General features: G+C 43.2%; 1 protein-coding gene across 4 annotated transcripts in view; it reads right to left on the bottom strand.

The window, feature by feature from the left end:
• Positions 1–25,478, bottom strand: part of FRMD6 (FERM domain containing 6) — a 118,894-nt gene that overhangs the window by 71,402 nt on the left and 22,014 nt on the right. The window lies entirely within an intron of this gene.

Below are 25,478 nucleotides of genomic sequence, written 5' to 3'. Positions count from 1 at the left end.
GTGGACAGTCAATGAGTAGCTGGTCTGGCCAAGAGGTGCCAGTAGGAGTAGTCATCTATTTACCAACAATTGGGGAACCCCCAAAAAAGCTGAGTGGCAGGTTAAGCCCATAGTATAACAGGAATATATAAACAACTGAAGAAAAAATGGGGATAGAAGATACCATCCCCACATTTATTAATATCCAAAACTGGGGGTAAAAATGTTGGGGTACAAAGTTTAATTTTTTTACAAAATACTTGTATCCCTTTATTTTCACCATCCTAACTGTATGAACCTCCATGATCAAATCATTGAAAATCCTATTGTAGACAATTGGTTTTAGGCCTTATCTTGAAACCTGCAGGTCACGGACTCATTTAAGCTATCACCGCATGGGTAACGAGAGATATTTTTCACAGCATATCGTTAGAAATTGGAAATAGCACCACGAAGTGTAGTTCTTAACAGAACTCCGTCCTGAAAAGTTTCAGAAGTTGCCGATTGTCAGCGGTACTCAGAATCTGCACAACTTCCCTGTATTCTAACTACGACTCCTAGCGGTGCAACCGTAGAGCGTTTGTCAGTCAATCCCAATTAGCCGGGAGAGGGGTCAAAGAGCAAGTAAAGTACATATTTGACATCACCTAATATCTGTATTGCTAAATAATATATATAAACATTTCAGTTATGTTGATTCATAGATGTGGCATCGCAGTGACATCCAAGCAGCTCAACTGACTGAATTTTCAGCAATTTCCTCTTGAAAAGGGCTGCAGGGCCATGTCAGGATAGCACTGAAAAATGTATTTATTTTATATTAAAGGCCACAGAGGTCCAATATTCTCATGCTAATGCTTGTCCGATTCAAACAGACAATGGTCCAGCAGAGAGGAAGGAATCAGAGCCTTACAGGGGCAAACGAAGGATTTGTAGAGGGGGGGGGTTTCCACACCACGCCACCAGTGGGCATGACCAGCATGCATGGGGGCGTGGCTATAATTTAAGACAGTGCTTGGCTGCTCTCCAACTCTTCCTATCCCCATAATATACATGGGCAATGCTGCGTGCACTACTGTTAGGTGCACGCAGCTCTCTCTTTTCAAGCAGAGCCGTGTGAAGCAGGGGTCAGTCATCTCAATAATACAGTGCCCCAGGCCTGGAGGGGAGTTTCCAGGCACTAGGAAACCCCCCTTCGGTTTGCCTGTGCCTTACTATACGAGGAACAGGCATGCAGCCTTCAGGGTAATCTGCCGGAAACCCGCTGGAATGAAGGATCGCTGCCCTGGATGTAAGCAACGCTGTGTATCTTATCCTATCTTTGCAAAACTCATTTAAACCGTCAATGGCCATGATAAGCGACTATAATTCTATTCAATAAACTGATTGATCGAAGTCCAATCATCATTTTCTTACATGTATTGTGATAACCAAGACTTTAGCTCAACAGCAGCAGGAATCATATATGAAGCAATAACATATGCTGGGCACTTCTATGCATGGTGCATTCATGGGTTTATGCCTTGAAGGGTATTTAAGCTCTAAAGCTCCATCTGCCCGTTTGCAACGTCACATAATTGTACTCGTTATGTTGGGCTTCAGACATCGCATAGATTGCAAATGTCAGCTCAAACCTGAACCTGCCCTCATGTTAGGACCCCGTCTTTACTGTGAACTGTTGTTCTGGTGTCTAAACCTTATTCAGCCCTTTTATTACTCAGGAAATTAAGGAGACATTAGGGCTGCTACGTAACTAACATACTGGTGGAGCAGAGTTTTTATATATATATATACACATATAAAATAATACCACCAGGGGACACAAACAGACTGCATCACCTCTGTCACCAACTTTATAACACCCCATCCCAAGCTCTCTCTGCCGTTGAACTACGTCCAGCAAACCGCGGCTTTCTAAACCTTCAGATGTAAACATCTCCAGCCTCGGAGGAAGAGCGCAGAATGAAACACTGCTCAGGAAATGGGGGGGGGGGGGGGTCCCTTGAGGACTAAAGAGAAAACAAATTGTAATATTTTAAATGTTTTAACCACTGAGCTGCAGCGAGATGACATTCCAAGTATAACAGTAGCTCGGGTCGGCCCCACCGAAGGGACCAGGAATCCTCCCAAGTTTTTAATATAAATAGCCTGAGTGCAGAAAACAAACCTGTTGGTTTCTTGTTGCTGTACCTGTCTGGTGCTACGTCAGCAGCCTCTGTGGTATTAGGCAGGGGGTCATTTTCAGGCGTTGTTACGCACCGTCTGTTTTGCTTCCTCTCCTCATTCCCGAAAAGTAAGAACCAGCATAATTAAAAAAAGACCTAATTCAGTTTCCATTCAGCTGCATAGAAGTGTGTCAGTGCATTAATGGGAACTAAAGTACAAAGTACACTGCCCATAAACTAAACGAGTCGGGTGAGTTGAATTTTACAATAAACCCTGCTCCACCAGTAAGTTAACCCTTACCATTGTTTTTTATTTCTGCCATATGCTCCAATAAAATAATGTATAATGGATAGTAGGAGATGCCAGGCTGGCTGCATGGCACAGATAATATTATTAATAGCATTGATGTTGCGCCCTACAAGTCTACTGGTACTTGCAGAGACCAAGCAGCTTCCCGCTGTCGAAGTCAAAAAATTGAATATGATCATTTCAAATTAATATCTGTCAATCTGATTGTTTAGGTCTGAAATTATGCCAATAGCGCGCTGCAGCGTGGAGGAGCGTAATTAACCACAACACGTGCGAACACTTATAAACACATTTACACGAGCACATACACTTGTTGTAATTAGTTCATATAAAAATAGTTGCAACACATTGTTATTTGTAATGAAATGTAGCAGGGATTATAGTTAAATATAATAATGTTATATACGCGTTAGTGAGATCTAAGGTTCAGGATACAGGAAACATGTCTGGTATCATTCTAATCCTCTATTTATCCGCAGACGTCCGGTTCTATCGCCTAAAGGATCACACCTTACGTATGCAAGATATGGATTATAGGGAATAAATGATCAGAATGATATTGTGTGTGTAATCCAAACTGACCAGTTTGAACTAGTTTTCGGCGGGAAGATTAGTATGCATCTTCTGGAGAGTTGACACCCACCCTTGGAGGGCATCGTTTGAACTGGCCAATGACCTGTATTACACTGGACCCTCCTGAAGCCTGAACCTATAGAAACATGCCAAATCATCTGTATTGTTTTCACTGTATCACTGATTATATATAAGCAGGGGTTCTGGGACCAGCAGACAGTCTCTTTGACCACAGACTTCAGGACTGAATGACTGTACACTGGATCCAGGGTGCCTGCGAACTTAACGGCTGTACTTATTTTATTTGAATTGTTACTCTGCTGCTGTTTGCTATTATATCGCATTGTGCTTCGGAACCACATAACTGGAGGTGGACAATCATTATTGGATAGCGACTACACGTACATAACACCGCCAACCTCTGATCTATAGGCTCCAATGCAAGAAAGCGCCGATTGATCAAATAACAGTAGATAATGCTAGAATTATTGGTTAAGAAACTAGGCATAATTAGATTGAAAACTCAAAAGCACAAATCCAGGTGCTCAGTTTTGCACGGAGCTCGTGGTAAGTGCTGGATATGTTTTACGGCTGTGCTGACCTTTTCATCAGGAAACAAATAGCATCGTGTAACTTGGTATAGACCTCCAGAGAACAGCAGATTGTGAGCACAGCCTGTGGTCATATCACAACAGGAGCAGCGTTGGCGGCAGGGGACATCTGTAAAATGATTAAGTTTGTAACGATGAACAGGCCTAAATCATAAGTTCTACTTGTGGCCAGGATGTTGTGACCTCAATTATAAACAGACACATATTTGATACAGCAAATTTATAGCTGAGGTCAATAACAGTAATTACTGGAACATTTGTTTGTGCTTGGAGAGGAAAAGCTGTTGCTTCGCTTAACACTAGTCAGCAACTCGGTGTGAAGACTAAAGCTGGGTACAACTATGCAATCTTACTGCAGATGCCATTTCTGTAACCAATTTACAAACGTCCCGATGATCATGCCGATTCCTGTGTACACACCTACAGGCGGGGGCTGGGACATGTCAGCCCGGGGGGCGCACAGGCGGCCGCATCTCATGACACAGGATGCGGCCGCGTCGCCTGTCATGTGAAAATGTGGTATATTGCATCCGGGGGGGGGCGGCCGGCCTACCCCTCGGCCCTAATAGCGGTCTGGCTGAGCGGCCCGGGGGGGGGGGCGCTGCCCCCCTGCCCAGCCCGCCCCTGCACAGGTACACCAATTACCTTCACATCTGTGATCTTCATCTCCCATAACCATCTGCTGAACAGATCCTGACTCTGTACACTGTACAGATATCTGCCTACACCGCTGGTGGCGAGTGCGTGCACACTGCCACATTTGCCCGACATCGTTCCATCGTTGATTGTGATTTTTAGGAAGTTTAGAAAACCAAATCAAAGGATACAATGTGCTTACATGATTGTGGGAGTGTACACACTCTTACAGTATCTGACCAGTCGTGAGTAGTGTGATCTGCACATGAATTGCATAGGTGTGTACCCAGCTTAACACTACGCACATATTGGTGTGTTTCCTGCGATTATGAAGAATAGTTCCAAACTTTTCCACAGTAATAAACCAGGTCTCGTCAGCCTGACCAACTCTGGACTATTTATTTAAAAATTTCCCTATCTGGCTTCCAGGAGATGAGGATGTGAGATATCAAAAGAAGAGCTGGGCGGGGCTTAATAGCGCGGTAGTAGAGGAAAAGGTGGGTGGGGCTTAATAGTGCGGTAGCTGAAGTGGTTAGCAGGACTTAATAGTGCCAATTTGCATCAAGTGGCTGGGCTAACCGGATCAAGCCTTGCACCCACAGTAAGCACCAAGTTTCGTCCCTGACACTCAGTGTTTACAGAGATGGGTGCGGCTGGATGATGCGATTCACATCACGAACCTGCCATCACCGTCTGGGAGAATCACCTGCTCTCCTGGGAATATGGGTGGTCTCCCCTAATTTGGGAGTCTCCCGTACACAACCACACACTAATCTACAGAGCCTGGTCATCAACCACATTAAAATCTTTTTAATGACATTCAGACCTTACATCTGGCTGCAGGTAATTTCTGTTTTGTATATTAGAGGCTTCTAATAAATTGTCACCTCTGTGACCAGTGTCCAGATATCCACTTACCTGGGTGAGGCTCCATATCTCAGGCAATTAGCATGGTAATCAGTGTAATTAGCATATTTATTGACACAGCATTCTAAACAGCCTGACCAACATGCTAACCACACCCACTGCCTTTACCCTGAGCCAAGAGGTCCTCCTGGAGCAGGGCACTGGCGGGGGAGTGACAGGCAGCTGGCCGGTATGAATCCAGTGCACGTTTTCTCTGTTCCTTTACCCTCTGTAACTTTGGGACCATTTTTTTCTGCAAGATTTACGACAGGTCCTTTCTAAAGCTTTAGAAACCTCTACTTATCTTAACTCCGCTATGTCTTATCTGTAAATAATGTTCTATTTAAGTTGAACTATTCGAAAGTCAGTTACTTTTGCAACAAAGTCTCATTGCCTGTTAATTCCACAGTGGCTAAATCTATATTCATTCAAACCTCTTATCCTATCTTCCCTTCTACTTCTGTATCATTGGAACCACCTATATTTTCTACTTGTTCATAAAGTAACTGACTGGAGAGCTGAACACTTGCTTAGTTTTTCACTGAATAAATAATTATTGAAGATCTGGACCATACTATGTATATTCCGAAGTCAGGATACATGTTGTTCATCCATACACCATCTCTTTATTGAAAACTAACAAGCTCCTTTGGATTTCAGTATAATCTTTATATGTAAATCATGTTACATACATATAAAGAACATTTCCAGAATACGCACATATCTCACACAAGACACCGCTAAAACCTTAATTCATGCACTCATCATCTCCCGCATCGACTATTGCAATTCCCTCCTTACTGGTCTTCCCAAAGTCAGACTCGAGCCCCTACAATCTATTTTGCACGCAGCGGCTAGAGTGATTTTCCTTGCAAACCGTTCTTCCTCTGCTGAGCCACTCTGTCAGTCTCTACATTGGCTGCCTGTATTTCAGTGAATGCAATATAAAATTGTTCTACTAACATACAAGGCCGTCAACAAAATTGCACCGACATACATCTCCTCACTTGTCTCATAATATCTCCCAACTGGACACCTCCGTTCTGCACAAGATCTACGTCTCTCCTCCACTCTCATCACATCCTCCCATTCTCGGTTACAGGACTTTTTTCGGGCTGCACCCAATTTGTGGAATTCCCTCCCTCGCACAGTAAGACTTTCCTCTGGTCTTCAAACCTTCAAGTGTTCACTGAAAACCCACCTCTTCAGATAAGCTTATGATATTCCTCAACCAGCATCTTAATTTCCCTAGGTTACCCTATTACCACCCTCTACACAGCTAACACAAGACAACAACCTTCTGACCAACATTGCCACACACACAGCCCACTCAGTACTTTTACCTTTGCATTCTAGTTGGTCCATTGTGCAATATGATGTAGCACGTGCCCTTGTGTTTCAAACTCCCATTGTCCTATAGATTGTAAGCTTGTGAGCAGGGACCTTTTACCTCTCTGTCTGTCTGTATTAACCAGTATTGTTTTATTAATGTTTGTTCCCAATTGTAAAGCGCTCGGAATTTGCTGGCGCTTTATAAATAAATGTTGATGATGATGATTCTAGAAGCTCCACCAGGGAACTATATAGGGATGGTAAAAGTGACATATATTTGCAATACCTGGAGATTAGATTCTTACACGCCATGTGCTTTAATCCTTAAATTTCACAACTGGTTTTAATAATTCAACTAAATCTTTAACAAACGAGGCTAAGAAGTGATTTAAAGATCTGGGGATCACTTATTTGCTGACAGTACATAAATGTTTAATATTCGGAGCATAATTATTCTCTCTCCCCAAAGTGTGGACATTCTGTTCTACATTATTAACTCTGGCAGATAATGATCCTCTTGCTCAGCACAGCCAAGGGGCTTAAAATGTGCAATATTCATCCAGACAGACTCTTTGTTTTATTAAATTAGTGTGTGTACAGTCGTCATGAGCAGAACCATGGATCAAGAGGGGCTTCAAATCACCCAAACTGAATCAATGTTTCCTTTGTCCAAATTAAAGTAAAATTAACTTAAAGTGATGTAATAGACTGTAATATAATGCAGCTGTCAGCATTAGGTTTTAGGCATAAAGGACTATAAATTAAGTGTCCCCCCTTTGTCCCCCTTTCTGTTGTAATAAAGCAGTTTCATGGCCTTATCTGTGTGGAGTTTGTATGTTCTCTGTGTTTGCGTGGGTTTCCTCCGGGTGCTCCGGTTTCCTCCCACACTCCAAAAACATACTGGTAGGTTAATTGGCTGCTAACAAAATTGACCCTAGTCTGTGTGTGTGTGTGTGTGTGTGTGTGTGTGTGTGTGTGTTAGGGATTTTAGACTGTAAGCTCCAATGGGGCAGGGACTGATGTGAGCGAATTCTCTGTACAGCGCTGCGGAATTAGTGGCGCTATATAAATAAATGGTGATGATGATGATGACAACAGGTATTGAATTCTGCAAAATCCACAATAAGCCTCTCCCCTAGGTTGGGTGCTGTCACCTACTTTCATGTTAATCCCTGCTTTCGATGGGTCAGTGTAATACACTACAAACTCCAGCTGGGACTTGTGGTCAAAAAATCAGAAAAAACAAAGTTAAATCCCGGTCTGTCTTTACTCTCAGCATAAAGTTCTCTGGGGCATATTTAACAAATCACGGTAGTGCACTATTGTGCACTTAACGTGGAATTAAAGTCCCGATGTGCCCTCCGCAAATTTATTAAAGGTGCATCACAGCAGATATCATGGATATCCTGCTGCTTTGCACTCCTGATCGTTTTTGCTCTGGCCGCAATCTAACAAGTCCCGAAAAATGTTTTTTTTTGGGAACGTGTCTTGATAATGTATGCCAGTTGAAGCTGGCGTACATTATCAGAATTGAAGAAATCCACTGCTGTCAGCTCTGCTCCGAAGAGCAGAGCTGGACAGCGCATGTGTGGAGGGATCACATGATCCCTCCCTGTCACTCAGTGCGCTCTCTCTGCAACGATAGTTGCAGAGACAGAGTGGGGACTTTGTGCGCATGTGCACTGCACATGCGCAATTGAAGGAAAAAGAGGAACGAAGAGGAGATCCCGAGACAGCGCATCCGAAGAGGGGGGTAAGTGTGATATTTTCGGAACTGCTGTTTCTGTGTTCCCTTTTTAATAAATTTGAGAAATAGTTCAATCCTTATGCTTGCGATAAGGATTGATAACTATTTCTCACTTTTGGCGATTAATGATAAATGTACCCCTCTGTTACTAAATGGAAGAGGCTTTGAAAGCCTCACAAGTTTACAAAGAGGAAACAGCCGCATTCTCCAAATGACCTAACGTGAGCTGCAGAAACCTTTACATGGACAAATCCCTACGGAAACATTACACCAACATGTTCCACCAAAGGTTTCATTGTACCCAGGATATCGGCCCTCGGTCATACGCTAACGCTACCTATAAAAACCACCACTGTCATTTAATTTATTTTGCACTCGAAGATCTTCTAATAAGAGAATGTTATTTACATCTCTGTAAAACTCATGAGTAATTCAGTCATTTTGCCAGTTCTTCCCTCTTACACCAGTGCAATAAATCTCCAATTACACCACTTAACTCACAACACTTGGGCTATTTTTAAAGATGGGTAGTTGGAGCTATTTACAGGTGAACGGCGATGCCCAGAGAACAGTTCGGGGCTTTGTGTGTCTCTTCTGGTTCTGCATTAACGTCCCAGTGGTGGATTCTTGTGGTTGGAGCCTGCGTGTCACCGACTTAAATAAAGACCTTTTTCTAAATGGTTTCATTGTCCGGGCCCTGGGGCTGGGCTCGTTCAACGCGCAGGCACAGGGCTAGCATTTGTCATTAAAGGAGGCTCTTTAAAATCAACAGCTGAACAAAGAGCTCGCAGTCTGCCAGTCCGTGACCAGGCGGCCCAGGTGTTTCTCATTTACTGCTCTGAACCTCCATTCATTCACTCCTGCTGCTGGCTGCGTCCTGCGAGGCTGCACTGAGCACACATTGTGTCTGGTTTAAAGGGAAAGTCCACATGTATTAAAGTGAAGGAAATGCAGGTTTTACACCCTTTCTAAGCTCCACTGACCCCTGGCAGCAGCAGCCTTTATTCTAGCAGCCTTATAAAAATATATTTATATATATATATTGTTTGCATTCTTGTCCTCATGCCGTGGTGACGTCACTAGCTAGTAATTAATTGCATTAGGGGAGAGGGATAGTGGGAAATGAATTACAGGGCGGTGGGGACTAAGTCCTGCACAGCAGCCAGGACTTTGGCGCAACCCCAGTTGTGTTGATCTGCGCGGTCAGGGAGCATGAAGGGCGAGCCGCAGACAGCAAACGGAGCTGCACACATATTAATGGAGGGGTTCTAGGAGCCTGATATAGCTTGTTAAGTACTAGCCACACCCACTACCAACTGGCCACGCCACTTTATTGGAATGAACACGCCCCCTTCCATCATCCTGCACAGATGGATGGAATTTGGAGTTAAAATGTATCACCTCCTAAATTTCCAGCAGCACAGAGTATATCAGGAGATGAGTGATGTGTTAGGGAGGACATGGCTGCATGTGACAGAGACAGTGACATGATGTGAGAAGGGGAATGGAGGCAGCAGGAAGCCACAGACTGAGAGTTATATAGTGCAAGGAGCAGGGTCCTCCAGCAGCACAGAGTATATTAGGAGATGAGTGATGTGTTAGTGAGGACAGAGCTGCATATGACAGTGGCAGTGACATGATGTGAGGAGGGCAATGGAGGCAGCAGGAAGCCACAGACAGAGTTGTATAGTGGAAGGAGCAGGGTTTCCCAGCAGCACAGAGTATATCAGGAGATGAGTGATGTGTTAGTGAGGACAGGGCTACATGTGACAGGGGCAGTGACATGATGTGAGGAGGGGAATGGAGGCAGCAGGAAGCCACAGACTGAGAGTTATATAGTGGAAGGAGCAGGGTCCCCAGCAGCACAGAGTATATCAGGAGATGAGTGATGTGTTAGTGAGGACAGGGCTGCATGTGACAGGGGCAGTGACATGACGTGAGGAGGGGAATGGAGGCAGCAGGAAGCCATAGACTGAGAGTTATATAGTGGAAACAGCAGGGTATCCAGGAGCACAGAGTATATCAGGAGACGAGTGATGTATTAGTGAGGACAGCATTGTCAGACAAGGTTACTATCCAAAATGTCCATTTAGAATCATGTTCAAAGATCATAATGTCATTATTGACGTCATACTTTACTGGCAGAATTGCCCCCCCCCCCGTCATTTACGAGTATGGCAATGAGGGGGAACAATAATCCAATAATGTATGACTATCAAGTAACATTATTAGACAAATATAAGAAAAAAGTCCTTAGCAAAACTGAAACTTAATACTGTGGAATAAATCCTTAGGATATTAATAGATTCACTTGTCGACACCCTGGATGGCTGCTTCAATTGGTTGACACCATCACTGTAATGTGCAAAAATATCACCAATTAATTAGAGTGATTGAAATGTTTACTTTACTGAAGGAGGTACAAATACAGTTCAGCTTCAGCCACGGTGAGAACAGCAATGATGTTGATGGAGAGGTAATCTACACATGAATTATCCATTATATGACTCCCAAACCAGCAGTACAGGTTCTGTATGTTTAATGACCAAAGAATGGAAGGTACAAGGTGCTGAAAAGTCAGTAACATTCACTGATAAGAATAGAATAACAAGACAGAGACTGGCCAGGATATGATTCAGGGGGTGACTGATCGGCCATCAGGGCATTTCTAGGGCTGGAGTTATACATTAACAATGACGTTATGACAACGCATCCTAACGAAGGTTTTATAGCTGGGAAAATTGGGGAAAGTAGTTAATCTGAAAGGAAGGACGCCAAGTGATTTACCAAATCCCATTCTGATTCTCTCATACAAACACGGATTGAATATGACCATGTCTTATTGGTAAAGTTGCCTATAAACTGTACAGGCACAGGGCCGGTGATACTACAAGGCGGCACAACCTGACAACGCATGGCCCTGTAGAGGCAGCCATTTTGTTAGCACAGTAAAAGCAGCCATTTTGTCAGTGCAGTAAAGGCAGCCATTTTGTCAGTGCAGTAAAGGCAGCCATTTTGTCAGTGCAGTAAAGGCAGCCATTTTGTCAGTGCAGTAAAGGCAGACATTTTTTCAGGCACAGTAGAAGCAGACAATTTTTATTCACAGTAAAGGCAGCCATTTTGTTGCCACAGTAGAGGCAGTAATTTTAATGACACAGTAGAACCAGCCATTTTTAGGCACAGTAGAGGCAGCCATTCTGTTAGCTGAAGCAATATTTATGAGAATGAAGCCTAGGAACTAGTGACATATACAAGGCATCAGTGAGATTGCTGTGTAGGTGACAGGTACACACACTCTATACAGAGGACATAGCAAGGCCATCGGTTTTCATGGAATTCATATATAGTCTGTACACCGGCTCCAGAGAGTTGATTCTATAGTATACTGTATACAGCAGAACAGCGTATAGCCAAATCAAGCAATGTTTACACTATCCGACTCTCTGGCAGACTGTGTGTAACCGTGGGACAAGTGTGTAGCAGGGCACTGCACGTCATCCTGTGATACATCAACCTGGGTGGTCACTGAAATTAAATCCCCAAATTATACTTCACCCTCTGTGTTATAAACATGTGGGAGCGCAGTGGAGTTTTTTTTTTAACCATATATATATATATATATATATATATATATATATATATATATATATATATATTCACTAACAAATTATAACAAGCGTGTGCAAACCGCGACCACTCAGCTTTTCTGAACTACAAGTCCAAGCATGCTCTGTCTGTGATTGGCTGGCAGAGCACGTTCACACAGCAGCTGTAGAGACACCAGTTTCGTACCCCTGTCGTCTATAATCAGTTATTCTACTTTAAAGAGGACCATGAGAAGACATCCTATAATTACACTACAAATTAGTGACATTTCTGAGGTATGAGGCACATTGTACCTCAAGCCTCAGTAACTTTGTAAGTTCTTAGGGAATTCATAGACTGTTTTCCAAAAATATTGACACAGCACACAAAATGGCTCCTCCACTGTGTGTAGCCGACAGATATAGGTCAGTACATACTAGTAGGTACATCAGGGGCGTAACTATCATGGATGCGGCGGCTTCAGGACTCAGAGGGAAGGGGGGGGGGGTGCCCAGAATATTCAGAAGTCTCCCAGAAGAACAATCTTCCCTCATGGATCTCACGCATTATTGAAGTGGGCTGAGGCGGGGCTTGATGACAATTTGCGGCATCGTAGCCCCGCCCCCTAGTGCGTAATGTAGTGATTTGCACTTGAATCGACCTCCCCCACGGGATCAATGTTGGCAAATATCATGGTAATTTGTCCACAGAAACGAGCACCAATGATATTATGTAGGTTTATCATCCATATGTGCAACGATTACATAATTAAACCATACAGATAATTGGTATATCACACACATATAATGCATTGTATCAGAAAGTCAGTGGTTTTCTCAGCAAAGGAGAAACCAGAGGATACTGGCAGATCCCCAAAAAATATTCAGATTGCATAAGAGGGAATTGGTTTTGGGAGCCGCAGAGACTGAGGTTGGAAAGGAGAAAACTCAGCAGCTATGTGTGTAGAAAGTATTTGGCTGGGAGACGAGGTGTGCTGAGCAGCTGGATGCAGTAATACGCCCAAATGGTCGCTTTCCAAAGAAAACAATAGAGCTGAAGCGCATTGTGATGGGTGAGCTGATTGCTCTGCGAAAGCTGCAGGGTAGATAGGAAGGCCCCATACACTGTACAGCAGAGGGGAGGAAAGAACATTGGAATTGACATGTAATGTTTCTCTGGCTTAGATCAATAGAGCGGACTGTGCTTCTAGGGAATGTCTCAAAAATGTGAATTACTTGCCACAGTCAGATCCATAATACAATATCAATAGCATCCTTATAAAAGAATAAGCTGCTCAGTTTGTTATCTGATCGATTACGAGACATTAACAATAAAATACAAGGTGCTCTCTCTCATTATATATATATATATATATATATATATATATATATATATACTACTTGTAACATTTACACACTCACATGAAACTTTACAATATATTTCAGGTATGGGGGGTATTTTTTCCCTATACATAGCAGACTTTGCGTTCAAGCTTACTGAAGGACACAGTCAGGAAGCTTGTGGTCTGAAAAGGCAGATAGAAGAGTTATTCAGATTTTTCTCTGGACCTTGGTCGTGCACTGGTGTCCCTTAATGATCCGCACAGTGCAGCCCAACTCTATGACCTATGGAGACATGTCCACAAACTGAGATTTGCAAAATTGCCCGAAGAGCCACAGCATAGTCAAAAAGTACTGATTTTGTGGGAGGCCAGGACTTGTGCACACATGTGTGATTGTATCAGTTAGGACGGGGCTGCATGTGACAGGGGCAGTGACATGATGTGAGGAGGGGAATGGAGGCAGCAGGAAGCCCCAGACTGAGAGTTATATAGTGGAAGGAACAGGGTTCCCCCGCAGCACAGAGTATATCAGGAGATTAGTGATGTGTCAGTGAGGACAGGGCTGCATGTGACAGGGGCAGTGACATGATGTGAGGAGGGGAATGGAGGCAGCAGGAAGCCACAGACTGAGAGTTATATAGTGGAAGGAACAGGGTTCCCCCGCAGCACAGAGTATATCAGGAGATTAGTGATGTGTCAGTGAGGACAGGGCTGCATGTGACAGGGGCAGTGACATCATGTGAGGAGGGGAATGGAGGCAGCAGGAGGCCACAGACTGAGAGTTATATAGTGGAAGGAGCAGGTACCCCTAGCAGCACACAGCAGTGATGTGATGCTCCTATAAAACTGATGCAAGAAAAGTGTGGTTTCTAAAAAGCATAATCCTATTAATGTCATAGTATTTGCATCCACTATTCTACCAATGCTTACTGCATTTTTAACTTTGATTTATGAAATGACCTCGAGTGGCAGATATTAGGCAGCATAATCTTTGGTTTTAAATGTGTCTCTAATCTTGATGGTTTAAAAGTTGCTGCAGACATTTATTTGACAGAGAAAAAGTTGAACTGGTTACACACAAACACGGTTTCTCCTTCCCATTACCAGCACTCACACCCTGAAGACTTCTCCCAGACTGCACCCTACAATTGTGATTCACAGTCCTGAGCCATCACCTAAGTGGAATTTTTCCTTCCTCCTGTGTGCACTCTCCCATTATGTACAACGGTTATGTATATACAACTTTGTGTTTCCCAATAACAACAACACATGAATTATGACCGATATTCTAAATAAAGTTTTTCTTTTGTTCAGGAAACATTATTTTCTCTGCACAGTTTTGTTAAACATACAAGAAACGATGGAAACTGACAAACTGGGAGCAGATTTGGCTCAGAAGTGTCAAAAACCGTTATGATCTGTCTGAGCACAATTCCGATAGACACTTGGCTGTTGGTCGGTGAATCGACCTTACATGTATCTACCGACAATTTTATTGCATTTCAAAGGGATGGTTCACATGGCACCTCTATAGTTAGTGCACCCCCACATTAAGCTGTTAGATGTGAATCTCCACCGCACCGCCACTATTGCCATGATTCGATGGGAGGCGTGTAGCGAAGGTACCTCCTGATTGGATGTTCATGGCATCTGACCCATCGACCTGATTCTTTAAGGAAAGTAAAGAAGAAAAATGAGTAACTTTGCACCTTGTGAAATCCATGTTGCATTGGAGGGGGAGCTAAATTTAAAATGTGGGGACAGATTTATAGTTGGGGGAAGGGCATGAGCTAGATCAACTTTAAATTTCAGTGTAAAAATAAAGCTATCAAGTATTTGTGTGATACATGAAAAAAGAGACAGTATTTAACTTATGTACAAAATAAACTAATTTGCACCCCTTGCGTTGTAACATGGTTTTGTCCAGGAGAAAACTTACTAATTGTTTTGCCTTACTTTCCTTAATGAATCAGGCCCCACTTGGCCATAGAAGTTGAACTACCCCAATCACTCCATTGGGCAAGTTTCAGTTCCTCCAATATCCTATAGACAGACAGCACTTGCAGCAATATAAAAAAAAGTGGGGGTACCAGGGAAGTAATCCCCCCTCCCCTAATTGCTACTCAGTAGTGTACAATAAGCTAGAGAGGACAGATGTGCAAAAGTGACCTAATTCATTACAAAACACAAAACAGACATAGGGGTAAATGTATCAAGCTGAGAGCTTTCCTGCGGGTTTGAAAAGTGTAGATGTTGCCTATAGTAACCAATCAGATTCTAGCTGTCTTTTTATAGAATGTACTAAATAAATAATAGCTAGAATCTGATTGGTTGCTATCGGCAACATCTCCACTTTTCAAACCCGCCGAAAAACTCGCAGCTGAAACATTTACCCCATAATGTGCATATTTAAAAAAAAATAAAAAATCATACATCGGATCTACGCGCCTCCATATTCAACAATGAACGGATGCAAAGATACGTCTGTCTAGGTCCGTTCTGCTCTAACAGACAGTACACCGCAGGATACATCCAATACATATGTAGAATATCAAGTCACAAAAGAACGCACAGAAAAAAATAAAAACTTTTCAATTAACGCACCTGGTAATAATATAGTCTTTAATCCAACAAGGTGGCTCAGTGGTTAGCACTTCTGCCTCACAGCGCTGGGGTCATGAGTTCAATTGACCATGGCCTTATCTGTGTGGAGTTTGTATGTTCTCCCCGTGTTTGCGTGGGTTTTCTCCGGGTGCTCCGGTTTCTTCCCACACTCCAAAAACATACTGGTAGGTTAATTGGCTGCTATCAAATTGACCCTAGTCTGTCTGTGTGTATGTGTGTCTGTCTGTGTGTTTGTATGTTAGAGAATTTAGACTGTAAGCTCAATGGGGCAGGGACTGATATGAGTGTGCAACAAATCGGCAGTTACGCTCTTAATGAATCAGGCCATAAATTCTCACCTTTAATAAATTTGATGGCACGAACAGAACAGATGTCACTGAGGTACATATACTGCTAGTCTCGCCCATGTAAAGACATGGGGAGGACCTCACTGTGTCTTTGCAGCAGTAATCCCGCTACATGAAGCCTCCTCACAATAAGGTTTTACGCCCGTTGACGAATTAGAATCTTAGTTCCTTAAAATGAACTCGGTGACATGAAAACAGTAAGGAAGAGATGGTAAAGGAAAAAGAAAATATCAGTAATTATAATAGTTACTGGAGCTCCTTTGTTTATTCTCTGAGTGTGAAGTGTTTCCTGCAGTTTATCAGTACATGGTTCATGTAACTGGGGGCTTTCTCCATCTGACAGGACGATGAATGATTTTATTGTTAATTCAATCAAGTTACATGTGACTTGTATCCTTTCTAGACTTATCTGGGTTTATCAGATGGGTCTGGAGCCACAGTGCTCAGGATACGCTCCGAGAGGCCTTATCTGGCTCCTTGGTAGAAAGGAACAGAGGAGGCATGTGAGGGGCACAGCGGTTCCAATGACACTTTTTACATTGATTACAAATACATTTTCTGGTATCTTATGAAGTGGTAAAAAACTGCCCAAAAAGGGGTAGGAGCAACTACCCCCGGCTGCATGGTAACAATTATTGTGATGAAGCCGGGGGACTGGTCAGCTGCAGGACGTAGGTTGCCCAAGACATTGTCCAAAGGTAAACTGATCACATGACACTGCCAACCAATCCTAGGATGGGAGTGTCATGTGATGGCCAGATATACCTTGACGCACCTTCATACACCAGATATACCTTGACGCACCAGATATACCCTCATACACCAGATATACCTTCATACACCAGATATACCTTGCAAACATCCAGTCCCCAGACATGATGATACATGTTATAATGTGAGTCTCATATTGTAAAATGAAGATCAGGGAGGTCTTAAAAGTTATCTGTCATAATACACAAAAAGGCCACAAAAATAATTAAAAAACGGGCAGATCTCTTTGGAAACAATGCATCAGAGAGATGCTGAAAGGTTTCCACAGCTTCATCATGAAGTTATTGGAACGTACGATCTTCATATCTCTGTATCTTTTGCTTCTACAAACAGTAACATCATGGAACACTTTCAAAGTGAGGCATGTGACATCCAAGCGGGCTGGCCCTGTTTATTGAGCGCACACGTACAGACAGATGGCTCAAGCTGACAACAGACAGTAAATAAGATTCCTCTTTGGTGATCCATGAGACAGAATTCTGTTTCCATTTGGATAGATACATATGCAGCCATCGAGGATTGTGCGCCAACGCGTCCGTCAGAGCAGTACACGAGGATACGCTGTCAGTTCTGCTCTGTGGCCTCTATCTTGTGTCTACCTTAAATTACTTTCCTAATGACTTACAAGTGTCCGGACACGTGGAACCCACATTCAGATTCACGGCCGCTATCGTTTTTAAAAAAATTAAATCTGTTTTATACCATAGGAAAAAAATACAATTAGTACAAACTTTATACTATAGCACCAAGAAACTGAAGGTAAAATGTGAGATGATCTTGTCCTAAACAGAAAACCTGCAAAGCCCGAGGGATAGATGTGAGCACATAGGTATATGAATGTGCCGTATAACAGCTGCTCACAATGAATGAACCATTGAAAACTTCATAAATTGGATTTAACAAATAAGCTTTGTCCCTACTTTTTATTTCTTTTAAAGTGGATTAGTTTTACTATAAAACATTGTCCAATACAGTAATTAGCTCCAGTGTATAAACTGCAAATAATAAGGCTTATTTAATGATGTGGAATTTGGAGCCGAGGACTGGTTCCCCAGACCCAGTTCTCGGCACCAAATGCCAAACTTAAGGGGATACTTGGGTCATGGTCATACCTCCCAACATTTGAGTATTTGGCATTGGGACAGGGGGTGTGGTCCTGTCACAATAGAGGCATGACCACACCCCCGTGGGCGTGACTCCCCTCCAAACACCAGACATACCTCCCAAATTTCCCACCCTCGTTCCAAAGCTATCTCATTGGATTCCTATAAAGGTCCTTGAGTGTGCGTATGCACGTAGTCGATGTACAGTAAGGGCGTGCCAAATTCGAGAGCACACAGCAGTGTCTGATTCAAGCTTTGGGTATCTCTCAGGTACGTGTTTTTCAGTCGTATCACCTGCACCAGCTACAGGTCGGTTACTAGAGATGACGGCTGTGTATACAGCTAGAACATGTGTTTGTAATCAGGAGCAACTGTAAAAATGCATTTTATGTACAGTAGACATTAATATCATCTTGGTCAATATATCTCATGTTAAATAAATGTTTTTTTCATTAATGATTATATTATTAACAGGTGTTTAATAATTAAAAAAATTTCTGTGCGTTCTGTTGAGATAGATATATATATATATATATATATATATATATATATATATATATATATATATATACACACATACAAATTGTGTGTATCCTGCAGTGTATTGTGTCTGTCTGCATGCGGCAAGTGCTGTATAGACAGAGCGTACTTACACCTGTATTAAACTAGGAACATTTCTTAAGATCCTCATTTTTTTGAATATGGGAGTACCTTCATTATCATCATCACCATTTATTTATATAGCACCACTAATTCCGCAGCGCTGTACAGAGAACTCACTCACATCAGTCCCTGCCCCATTGGAGCTAACAAACACACACACACACACACACACACACACACAGACAGACTAGCGTAAATTTGTTAGCAGCCAATTAACCTATCAGTATGGTTTTGGAGTGTGGGAGGAATCGGAGCACCCGGAGGAAACCCACGCAAACACGGGGAGAACATACAAACTCCACACAGATAAGGCCATGGTCGGGAATCGAACTCATAACCCCAGTGCTGTGAGGCAGCAGTGCTAACCACTGAGCCACCCTCCTGCCTGTACCTGCGTACATTTTCCTTTCATTTTAAACAACAAAAACAAATTTCGTTCACGTTGTGTTCCTTAATGATTGAGACCAACAATGTGTTATATAGTCAACCTTACTGTCACACCCATGTTCTGCACTAGCTAGTAGCAGGCATCCGTGTAGTGTTTAATACAAGTACTATGTCATCACTATCAGTCGGCACTTACTGCTTTGTAGCTGGTGCACGTGACACGGATGAAACAAGCGTAAATACGAGAGACGCGGGACTTGAGTCAGCCACATCTGCGCCGCACCTTCCCTGCCCCATTCCGCCTCTCAAGTTGTGGGCAGTCATACGTGTCATTTGCGTTCAGACATGAATTGTATGTAAAGTTGTTCATTGGCGTAAGGTCCGTTTCTGGGCTATTTCACGCAATATACGGCACGCAAAGGGTCTTCTGTCCAAACATGAATCAGACCCAAAGTGTTATACAAAGTAGAATTGCAGAGATCTATCCCAGAGTTTAGGAAAACAACCCCCTACAAGCTCCGTTCCAGGTGTACCAGTGAATCTTTAATATTTGATATGTAACCCATCTATAATTCAGAGAGCTGCTCCTGCAGATGTTGGCAGGGAGATGAATAAGCATTGGAGCCATGAATCAGAATATGACTGGAGCCAGCGCAGACACAACATGTCATTCTACTCATCTCCAGCGCTGCACGAACAATTTCAATGAAGTCAACCGCGGCCAATTGTTCTCCGGTGAAACGTAGAACTGTAATCAATTCCTCAGCGAACGCCAGCTACGCGGCTACCAGATGAGGCCACGTTCCCTCCGAGGGTTTTAAACGGCGCCAGTGAATGTGGCAAATTAATATTATTATATTTTTTAGAACTGGAAAAGGTTCAATTACCATCTGACCGGGATGCCCTTTGCGCGGAGCCAGGAACAATTTATTTTCCAACTATCTATTGTAACCCTATGTTTGCCGGAGTCAACATGGGGTTCTTCGGCTGTACTATAAATCCCATTATGTTCAGATTGTTTATGAACAATACAATTAAATATCTGCTGATATGTTATTATTACAGATAGGTGTCTCTTTCTTTGATTACCTGTATCGCTGTAACGTATTACTGAGATTAAGGGTAACGTGCGGCCCTTTCAAAGGTTATAGGGCAGCACTTTGTGGCCCCTGAAGTGTAACAGGATTTCCATCTCTGAAATTAAGACAGGTGATTAGTTGCTATGGGCAACACCGCCTCTTGGCTCAGTGGTTAGCACTTCTGCCTCACAGCACTGGGGTCATGAGTTCAATTCCCGACCATGGCCTTATCTGTGTGGTGTTTGTATGTTCTCCCCGTGTTTGCGTGGCTTTCCTCCGGGTGCTCCGGTTTCCTCCCACACTCCAAAAACATACTAATAGGTTAATTGGCTGCTACCAAAATTGACCCTAGTCTGTCTCTCTGTCTATGTGTGTGTGTATATTAGGGAATTTAGACTGTAAGCTTCAGTGGGGCCTAGGACTGATGTGAGTGAGTTCTCTGTACAGCGCTGCGGAATCAGTGGCGCTATATAAATAAATGATGATGATGATGAACCTCATTGATACAGGTTCATGGCGGCTAGACCCCAGGTACCACAACCAACAAACCGGAGCAGCTTTCTCACTCTTTGACCAATTAAAGCCAAGTCACTCTGTATTGGTTAGTTGCTGGTATATGATTTTAAAAGAACAGGGGGCAGTATATCTGACCCCCCCCCCCTGGTCTAAATTTGTGGTCATCACAGAGCAGGAACAATTGTGTCTTTAGTAATCTCTTTATTTGTCTTGTGTTGAATCTGTTTGGCCATTCAAGTGTGTGGCTGGTTGGAAATGGATCAAGTTGACAGTGTGCGTGGGCGACTTTACAAGCATATCATCTGATATTAGAGACTTTCGGCTAATGTAACTTAACAAAATCTGAGCACCTCCAGTCATTGTTTTAGTTAGGGGACCTTCTCCCCACAACTTAATTACAATACATAGTTTCGCCACATTGCAATCATCTCTCAATGTCCGTAACCAATCATCATCATCATCATTTATATATATAACCAATGTAACTAAATGTAACTATACTATAAGTGACTAATTTTCAGACTGTTGAACTTAGCTAAGGTTACAGAGCAAGAAAAGTTACAAAACCCGGAAACACAATGTTTTATATACTAATTTTATAACTAAGAATACGCATTATCGGGTTTGAAAGCTGTGATGTTAGTGCATAATAATCCACCTAACGTTAGAATCCTCTCGACTTCCTATCTTTATCCGCTGCTGTCAAACCTCTGCTGATAGATGTAGTATAGAAGAGACAGGATTGTAGGCTCTTATAGTCAGGGAATAGTCACCACAAGTTGCTAGTTACAATGTATCATGAGTGATATGAGATTATTGTGTCTGTCATACAGTTCAGATCTGTAAATATTACAGTAATGTGAGATGGGTGACTGTTAAAATAACCACAATATTTTTGGTCAGCACTTGTGTACAATAGGGAAATCCAGCACAATTTCAGGTAAACTAGTTAATATCTATTTTGTAACATTTTACGTGTATTTTTGCTAATCTTGTACAAATGTTTAATATTAGCAAAGTAAAACAGCATTAAAGGATGTTTAATGTATTTCATATAGAGGTCCACAGTCTTCCTACATCAAAGTGATAGGAGCCTCACATCACTGTTCTATGCTGTTGGAGGACCCTGCTCCTTCCACTATATATCTCTCAGTCTGTGGCTTCCTGCTGCCTCCATTCCACTCCTCACATCATGTCACTGCCCCTGTCACATGCAGCCCTGTCCTCATTAACACATCACTCATCTCCTGATATACTCTGTGCTGCTGGAGGACCCTGCTCCTTCCACTATATAACTCTCAGTCTGTGGCTTCCTGCTGCCTCCATTCCCCTCCTCACATCATGTCACTGCCCCTGTCACATGCAGCCCTGTCTTCACTAACAGATCACTCATCTCCTGATATACTCTGTGCTGCTGGGGGACCCTGCTCCTTCCACTATATAACCTCAGTCTGTGGCTTCCTGCTGCCTCCATTCCCCTCCTCACATCATGTCACTGCCCCTGTCACATGCAGCCCTGTCCTCACTAACACATCAATCATCTCCTGATATACTCTGTGCTGCTGGGGGACCCTGCTCCTTCCACTATATAACTCTCAGTCTGTGGCTTCCTGCTGCCTCAATTCCCCTCCTCACATCATGTCACTGCCCCTGTCACATGTAGCCCTGTCCTCACGAATCTCCTGATATACTCTGTGCTGCTGGGGGACCCTGCTCCTTCCACTATATAACTCTGTCTGTGGCTTCCTGCTGCCTCCATTCCCCTCCTCACATCATGTCACTGCCCCTGTCACATGCAGCCCTGTCCTCAGTAACACATCACTCATCTCCTGATATACTCTGTGCTGCTGGGGGACCCTGCTCCTTCCACTATATAACTCTCAGTCTGTGGCTTCCTGCTGTCTCCATTCCCCTCCTCACATCATGTCACTGCCCCTGTCCTCACTGCCATAATTTGACAGATCACTGCCTCCCACATAATCAGCAGATTCATCCCCCGCTGCTGTGACCATTCCTGTGATCTGATTGGCTGCAGGTGGTTCTATACCTGCCCAATTTAAATGATAAAACTGAGCAGGAGATGAAGGATGATAATCAAAAGGGACGGAACTGGAGGAAACCCATGCAAACATGGAGGGAATATACAGGCTCCACATGGCATTGAATCCATGGTCTCAGCGCTGTGAGGCTGCAATGCTAACTGCAGAAAATAAACTGAGAGTGCAGAACTAGTGGAGAGTTTATAAAACAAATTAATATGATTGTGTTTAGTTTTCATGTATGTTGTGTATAAACAGGTGAAGAAATCTCTTTGTGACAAAACAGTAAGAATGATCAAGTTTAACCTGTTCCCACAATAGAGAGCGCTGGGTTATTGCAGTACAACCAGGGAAAAGGTGTCTTTTTTCATTGATCTAAAAGGGTTACATACCTGAGAACTTAATGTTCCTAGAAACCTACTCGGTGTTTACTCATACTTGGCAACTCTCCCTGAATGTCAGGGAGACTCCCTGAAATAGGGGTGATCTCCCTCACTCCCTGAAGAGTCTGGCATTCTCCCTAATGCTGAGCCAGTACAGGACGTGGTTGGCTTCACCATCTCTGGCATGATGACACAGTTCAGAAATTGTGTCCTATGTCCATGTATTGATGCCTATAGAGGTGGCCATTTTCATGGAGACCAAGATGTAATCAAAGACTGACAGGTAAGACAACATGACTTCAGTAATGGAGACAGAAATGTAAAAGATTCTTCAGTCTCTAGAGATTCATTAGCTGCTTTTCTTTAACGCATAGTCGCATTTCTGGGAGGCCTCCCGGGAGAGCAGGGCAATCTCCCGGTTCTCACCTCCGCAATAGATAAGTAATTGCTGTAATTAGCCAAAATTGTGACAATCGTTTAGGGGGCGTTGCCAAAATGATGCGATTCGTCAAGCCCCGTCCCCACACGTCCACCTGCCCCGGTATCTCCCTGATGCCAACGAGAAAAAGTTGGCAAGCATGCGTTTACTAAACCATCTACAGAATCTAATATAAGAATGCTACACACAGCACGCCCTATATCAGGCCTGGTCAACCTGTGGCTCTCCAGGTGTTGTGAAACTACAAGTTCCAGCATGCCCTACCACCTATCGCATTGGTGTCTACTGACAAAGCATGCTGGGACTTGTAGTTCCACAACACCTGGAGAGCCACGAGTTGGCCAGTCCTGCCCTATATAGTGTTTTAGGGACCTAATGTTCATTATTTCTTATAAAATGTGGAGCAGCGAGTAAGGAGCTCCATATCTAGGTGTGATTCTATTTTCGGAATCTCTACCGACGAGCACCCCCATAATGTATTAGTGGTGGTGGGTGGCTTGATGTGCTAAGCCATTAATAGCCTTTGCCTGGCAGGGACTTCTGGGATTTGTAGTTCCACGGTAGCGGGAGAGCCATATGTTATTTAAGCTCGTTTCCAACAATAGTACCTGTACATATATAACAGTCTGTGTTTTATAGCAAAATAGTCACACAAACCATGTATTGTATTTATAAAAAAGTTTTTTTTTTAACTTTTTCATATCTTTTATCAGTTTTAAATAGTGGACAATGCAATTGTTTAACGATCCATCTCTTCATGTTTTACCCATTTTAGTGAAACCAAAATGAAAGCAGCGCAGATCCGGTGGAGCACAGTCAGCGCAGTAGGAGGGCGCTGTGTTTAACAGGTGCCCAGCCTGCCTGCGGCAAAGATTTTTTAAATTTTATTTGTCCAGTGCGGGCAATGTGCCCCCTTATATATTCTGAGACCCTGTTCTGTGGATAACAGAGCAGGAATCGGAATAATCGCACGGCATGGGGGGAGCAGTGGATCCGCAGATGTGCCGTAGAGTGCCAAAGTGGTTTGAGGGTGCATTCACCAACTATGGGCACTGGGGCTCACAGGACCAGTCCTGCCCTTATCATCATTTATTTATATAGCGCCACTGATTCCACAGCGCTGTACAGAGAACTCACTCACTCACATCAGTCCCTGCCCCATTAGAGCTTACAGTCTAAATTCCCTAATATACACACACACACACACACACACACACACACACTGACACACTGACACACAGACTAAGGTCAATTTGTTAGCAGCCAATTAACCTACCAGTATGTTTTTGGAGTGTGGGAGGAAATCGGAGCACCCAGAGGAAACCCACGCAAACACGGGGAGAACATACAAACTCCACACAGATAAGGCCATGGTCGGGAATTGAACTCATGAACCCAGCGTTGTGAGGCAGAAGTGCTAATCACTGAGCCACCGTGCTGCCCAAATCCACTATGCAGAATCAACATACTTTCATTGCAACTGCTCAGCCCATGAAGCTTCTAAGAACAGACACGTTTTCTCCGAGAGCACACTGTCTGCTGCTGGAGATGTTACCACTGATCATTCTGGGGAGAACTGTTCTTACACTCAAACTTTTTTTTTTTTACTTTGGACATGAAAGAATCTTAGAACTGGCTGTTCCGTCTCGATGGCAAACAGCGCAGAGACCTTAGCTGTGCATATAAAAACAGTTTGTACAATCAGTGCCGTTGGAGACCACGCGCTGACTTTTACAGCTTTCCAAATCTATTATTCGATATTGAATATGTGCTTGGAGGAAAGAATGCAGCACATAGCAGGGGTTATTAAGCATTATGCGACTAGCCTTTATGCAGGCAGCCTACAATACAATCCAGGGGCACGGCGACACGTAAAACAATATTTGCTCCCAGTGAGGAAAGTTATTTTAATGCTGACGAGACACGCGTGGCGGATCCAA

The sequence above is a fragment of the Mixophyes fleayi genome, chromosome 12 (assembly GCF_038048845.1).
Source record: "Mixophyes fleayi isolate aMixFle1 chromosome 12, aMixFle1.hap1, whole genome shotgun sequence".
Lineage (NCBI taxonomy): Eukaryota > Metazoa > Chordata > Amphibia > Anura > Limnodynastidae > Mixophyes > Mixophyes fleayi.
The sequence above is the reverse complement of the archived record's forward strand: the minus strand, read 5'-3'. Positions and strand labels throughout refer to the sequence as shown.